The sequence below is a fragment of the Larus michahellis genome, chromosome 7, assembly GCF_964199755.1.
Source record: "Larus michahellis chromosome 7, bLarMic1.1, whole genome shotgun sequence".
NCBI lineage: Eukaryota > Metazoa > Chordata > Aves > Charadriiformes > Laridae > Larus > Larus michahellis.
In genome coordinates this window covers 18,309,402-18,315,401 of record NC_133902.1, presented here as the reverse complement: position 1 = coordinate 18,315,401, position 6,000 = coordinate 18,309,402, and the positions used below count along the sequence as shown (strand labels likewise).

The window sequence follows — 6,000 nt, the reverse complement described above, 5'->3', positions numbered from 1 at the left end:
ACACCCGGGGAGGAGTTTGCGAGGCACAGGAGACGTGCCTGCAGCTCCCAGGCACAGCTCTTATTTGGGAACACCCTGCCTTTCAGGCCCAGCTTGACAGATTTGGGATGCGGGGGGATGGGACACGTCACCCTGCTTGCTTTGGGGCACACGGCTGGGGATGTTTGTGCTGGGTCCCTCCGCGAGGCCGGCACTCCGGCCCGGCAAGCGCCAAGCCAAGCACCATTTATTTCTAAAAACGAGCTATTGCATCAGTTCAAGGGCTCAGCACTTTCCTGAAGCATTCCAGCTATTTCTTTATGTGGCTGGTCTTTCAAACAGCACAAGAAACCTAGAGCAAACATAATAAATCCCCATTTGAAACCAAGAGAGTTTGACTATTTGATTCCAGGGCCGCCATCTCAGTTCCAGCCTTATATGGAACCAAACAAGGGCAAGAGATAAGGATTAATGTTTCCATACCATCATTTCTTGCAAAACACAACCCAGTCTGGGCTGAAATGTTTAACTTTGGCCAGCGACATGCTGCCGCTCAAGGCAGAGGAATAAAATAACTGCCCCAGATCTGCCTAATAAAAGGTTAAAGGTATTTTTTTCACGGTGCATACTTTTTTGGGGGGTTGGGGGGGCGGAAATCACCTGTCAGCAACTTTCAAACTTTTACTTGAAACTTTCCACTAGGCTACATATATTTTAAGATACTTGTCGTTATGCTAAAGACCTGACTTTTATTTATAAATTATGCTATGACATAATCCCTCCACTTCTTACTCCGAATCTGGGCAGGTGTAAAAAGAAACCCTGTTAATGTAAAGAGGAAACTGCATTAAGCCCACTGCGCCGACGCTCGTGACTGTTCGGGGGGATGAGGCTGAGCTTTCTGCAGCCTCCAGCATCTCTGAACGGCACTGTGAGGGAGCCCTGCCTAACTTGGTATGGTCCTTGGCACCTCCTGGCTCCTGCAAACATTCAAGTCCGGCCCTTCCTGACCAAAAAGCACTTTTAAATCAGCTCCTGCGACCCCACAGGGCTTTTTTTATATATATATATATAAAAAATATTATTTTTTTTCTTCCTGATGATAAGAGGGAGAAGCCTTTTGGAGACAGTGGGGCCAGCACGGGAAGGGGAAGACACACAGTGTGGAGGCATCCCTTGGAGCTGGGGGGGGGACACACATACACGGTGGGGGGTGGTGACGGGAACCGCATGTGATGAGCAGCTCTGAGTTCAGCCCCGGGAACGCCAACACCAACCATCTGGATCCCATTTGCGATCGGCCGGCCCCTCGGCACTCCCGCGCCAGCCGCTGCCTCCGGCCTCCCTCAGACCCGCGGCGGCCGTCGTGCAGGGACCAGTGCACCCCCATTTCCCTCGCCCCGCCGCCGCTTGCACCCCACCAAGCAAGGCGAGCAGGGACCGGGAAGGCTGAACAGGGCCAGCACACCATGAAGCAAGGGTGAGAGGTGCTTCGGAGTGGAAAATCCTGGAATAAGCAACTTTTTTGGGGGTTCGCTCAGGGGTAAGTGTTGCTTTCCACACGGGAGCCCTTAGCCTGGGCTCAGCAGCTGCCGCGCTACGTTCCCCTTCCTCCGCGGTGTGTTTGTCTTTGGGGAGTTTTCCAGGAATTTTGGACAAAACCCATCCTATGCGCAGAGGGGTGTCCTCAGAGGAAAGCTATTGCGCTTGGAAAAGCGGAGCGATGCCGGAGCCTTGCTCACACCAGGAGCCTCCTCCCCGAGCCGATGCACCGCACGTGCACAGGGACACTTCTGGTCCCACCAGGGCAAGAGAACTAAATTCATTCAACAGCACCGAGCAGAGGATTTCCCCTGCTGCTGCAGGAGGACGGTGTTTGCCTTTGATGCCCTGAAATCACTGCCGCGGCAGCTTGGTGGGATGGGAGCAGGATGCCCCGGGAAGCGGTGGGGTGGGTGCCCTGAGGAGCGCATGCCGTGGTTTGGGGAGCTGCTTGGGCACAAGGAGGCGGGTGCATGCATGGGACCCTGCAAGGAGCCTGGCTAAGGGGGTGTCTCACTGCCCCCTCTCCTGCTCCTGAGGCTGGGCGTTGTTTTGGTAGCAGCCCTCACCCTTCCTGCCTCAAGGCGAGGTAGGATGAACTGGCCAGAGATGCTGCTCAGCCTGTCCACCCCACGCAGGTCCCGCTGCTGGGAATGTCCCTGCTGCTCCAGGGTGGGCCAGCACTGTGTGGCTCTAGGGACAATCGTCATCCTCTCATGCTCATCAATGGAGAGAGAAATGGGCCAAACGTTAGATATTTTTCCCCAAGGGCTCTCCAGCCTTGCATGGAGCCACCTCCTGCCTCCACAGCCCCCATCCTTGCTCCCTTCTGCCTTTGCCAGCCTTTTCCCTCCATAGCCCCAGTTGCCCTTAGCTCCCCAGGGCTTTGCACACAGCGATGCTTTTGCCGACGGGTGGCTATGACTAATCATGGAGACACCCTGCCACTGTCCCTCTTGGGTCAGCAAAGCCCTCCCTTCCCAAATGGAGGCCAGGGCGAGAAAGGGTTGCGGCCAAATCGGTTTCCTGACCAGGCACAGGGGCCAAAACTGTCTGGAGCGGAGGTGGCCAAAGACACTCTGGTTCCAGTGGGTGCAATGGGAAACTCTCAGCTCATTTCTGGTTGCTGTGATGACTCAAGTGTGCTCTCAGGGGACGAATGCTGCATTTTTCAAACTTCTGGCTTTACCCCATTACTTACTGGTTTAAAAAAAAAATAAAAAATCAGTATTTATGGTTGGATAATTATTGTGCTTATATAGTGCTGTTTCTGGGGCACAGCCACACAGTTTGGGAGCTTTGTGGAGGCCAGAGAGATGTCTCCAGCCTGAGGCTGTTTCAGGGAGCCAGGGAACTTCTCCAATGTCACGTACGAATGTGGTGGCAGAGCAGAGACACGACTATGCTTAGTGGACGAGGGAAAGGCTAGACTTTAGTAAAGCCTTTGACACAGTTTTCCACAGCATTCTCCTGGAGAAACTGGCTGCTTATGGCTGGATGGCTGAGCCCAAAGAGTTGTGATGAACAGAGTTAAATCCAGTTGGCAGCCAGTCATGAGTGGTGTTCCCCAGGGCTCAGTACTGGGACCTGTTCTCTTTAGTATCTTTATCAACAACCTGGACGAGGGGATCGAGTGCACCCTCAGTCAGTTTGCAGGTGACACCAAGTTGGGTGGAGTGTTGATCTGCTGGAGGGTAGGATGTCTCTACAGAGGGATTGGGACAGGCTGGATCCATGGGCTGAGGCCAATGGTGTGAGGTTCAAAGAGGCCAAGTGCCGGGTCCTGCACTTGGGTCACACCAACCCCATGAATGCTACAGGCTTGGGGCAGAGTGGCTGGAGAGCTGCCTGGTGGAAAAGGACCTGGGAATGTTGGTTGACAACAGGCTGAATATGAGCCAGCAGTGTGCCCAGGTGGCCAAGAAGGCCAGCAGCGTCCTGGCCTGACTCAGGAACAGTGTGGCCAGCAGGACTGGAGCAATGATGGTCCCCCTGTACTGGGCACTGGTGAGGCCCCACCTTGAGTGCTGTGTCCAGTTTTGGGCCCCTCCCCACAGAAAAGACACCGAGGGGCTGGAGCGTGTCCAGAGAAGGGCGATGGAGCTGGTGAGGGGTCTGGAGCACAAGTCTTGTGAGGAGCGGCTGAGGGAGCTGGGGGTGTTCAGCCTGGAGAAGAGGAGGCTGAGGGGAGACCTTCTCACTCTCTGCAACCCCCTGAAAGGAGTGGGTAGCCAGGGGGGGTCGATCTCTTCTCCCAAAGAACAGGCAATAGGACAAGAAGAAATAACCTCAAGTTGTGCCAGGGGAGGTTTAGACTGGATATCAGGAAAAATTTATTCACTGAAAGGGTTATCGAGCATTGGAACAGGCTGCTCAGGGAAGTGGCTGACTCACCATCCCTGGAGGTATTTAAAAGACATGCAGATGTGGTGCTGAGGGACATGGTTTCGTGGTGGACTTGGCAGCGTCAGGTTAACAATTGGATTTTATGATCTTAAAGGTCTCTTCCAACCAAATTTATTCTATGATACTACACACCTCCCTGGTGCCATCCCTTGACTTTGTAGTATCAGAGATACGGACACAGTTCCCAGAGCTCAGGAAAATGAGCTTTCCACCCCCAATCTTATACCCCATGCCACCCTGGTCTTTGCAGAGATGTAGACCATGACCAGGGGTGTGATGGCATCTCTAAGACAGGAGCACAAGGCTGCACGCTTGCTCCTGCCACCCCTTGTCATTCATTCATTCCTTTTCCAATTATCAGCAGTATAGGTGGTTCCCTTCCTGGTTTTCAAACATCTTTGCAGTTTTCCATTCAAATGCATTAACTTCCCTAATTTCAGGGTGAGCTGAACCAGCCCCCAGTGTATTCCCACACATCAAAGAGAAAAAAAAAAAAATAAAAAAATGTTGTTCCTCTCCTAACTTTTGCTACGTGCCTGTCTGGGAACAGGAGGGAAGGGAACATCTTATTCCTTCCGTCAGTGCAAACTCGGGTAACTGCAGAGCCTTGCCAGCCTTGGACTGTATTTTCCCAGCCTGGATGCATTTGGTTCGCAGCAAAGGGGAGAACCTGCCCCGCGCTGGGTGTGCACGGCAGCGGGGCTGGCTGCGGGTGGCATGGCATGCGTGCTCTCCGCTGTGAATCACAGCCAGCCTTACCCCTCCGCGTGCCCATCACTTTTTCCACCTTTTAAAGTGATCTGTGTTCCACATTAAGGAGCAGATTTGTTTGGGTGGAGAGGCACTGGGAGGCTTAGGTTACTATACATAAAGAGTCATTGATCTTTGAGGGAGTTCCCTTTTTTTTTTTTTAGCAAATACTCCCTTTCCTCTTAATAACTATGCTATTTTGGTCTCAGTCTTCAGATGAAGAAAACAACCAGATTTTAAGCCAACAGAACACTTATAAGAACAGAAATGAATGTGATTCATGTTAAATGCTAGCACCCAGGTAGGATATTAATGCTAAATAACTCCGTTGCTTTGCTTAACGCTGGTTTTCAAAAACCGGAGTTCAAGCGGTTTGCAGAAGCAGGAAGATTTTCCACCCTTTTGGGCTTGTTTGCTTTTAACACTCAGGTCTGCCTTTGTAGGAAGAAATGTTTTCAGGAGCAGCCCTCAACCCAACAACCCTCACCTTCCCGGTGCCACCAATGCCAGATGGCAGCAATGTTAATGGAAAGCCTCGAAAAGAGCTGGTGCAAATTGAAATGGCCCCTCTCAACCGCTTGGAGCTGTGAATAAATTCAGAATCTGCCCCATCCAGCTCATCCCAAGTCTCTAGAAATTGCCTTGCTTCTCTGGAGGCTGTGTGGCCAGGTGATATTTTGTGCCATATGATGAAGGGGTGGCCAGGTGCCTAGAGGCTTGGGAGGCTTATGTCCCTTTTCAAAGGCAACTGAGCTATCTCACAGGGAAAAATCACAGCATCTGGCCCCTAGATGTCCAAATCACTGCTAGGAGTGGCTTTTGGCTAATGTTTTCCCCAGCTCAGAGCTCTTAACAGTGCAGAGAAGTTTAAGGTGGGATTCATCCAGCCGAGAGAGGAGCACGCATCACCTCCAGAGGGCAATCTGTGCTATGATGGCTCCACGTCAGGATTTCAGGAGCCGTTCCTCCTCCCTGCTTGCTCCATCCCACTGTCGGGGCTGCAAATAGTTCTTCTGGGCGGACAGTGTCCACTTCCAAGCTGTTGGCAAGGCTTACAGCAGCCTCATGGCTTCACCGCTGCCTCCCGGGGCCGTGCATATAGCAAAGAACAGCCAAGTCAAGGGTATTTATGCTGAGCAGTTTGGTTGGGAAACAGGATGACGATGAGGCATGGGGAGATGCCCACAAAGCAAACACAGATGAAGGCAGAGGTCCCTTTGTTTTGACCCCGACATCCCCATGGAGCAGACTTTGGGAGGGCTCCAAGGATGCTCACAGCATCTCATCTCCAGGACAGTGCTTTGCCCTCCCTCTGGTCCTGCC

At 52.5% G+C, this 6,000-nt stretch overlaps 1 protein-coding gene across 13 annotated transcripts in view; it reads left to right on the top strand.

Annotated features, from left to right (window-relative positions):
* Positions 1 to 1,297: 1,297 nt before the first annotated feature.
* COL6A3 (collagen type VI alpha 3 chain) overlaps positions 1,298 to 6,000 on the top strand; it is a 65,831-nt gene continuing 61,128 nt past the window's right edge. For 4 of the 13 annotated variants that reach the window (XM_074593535.1, XM_074593541.1, XM_074593536.1 and 1 more), the window contains exon 1: positions 1,300 to 1,522. The gene's annotated coding sequence lies outside the window, so the exon portion shown is untranslated. Of the gene's footprint in view, positions 1,523 to 6,000 lie in introns of all 13 variants that reach the window. The other 9 variants (XM_074593537.1, XM_074593540.1, XM_074593538.1 and 6 more) reach the window with 5 other exon arrangements.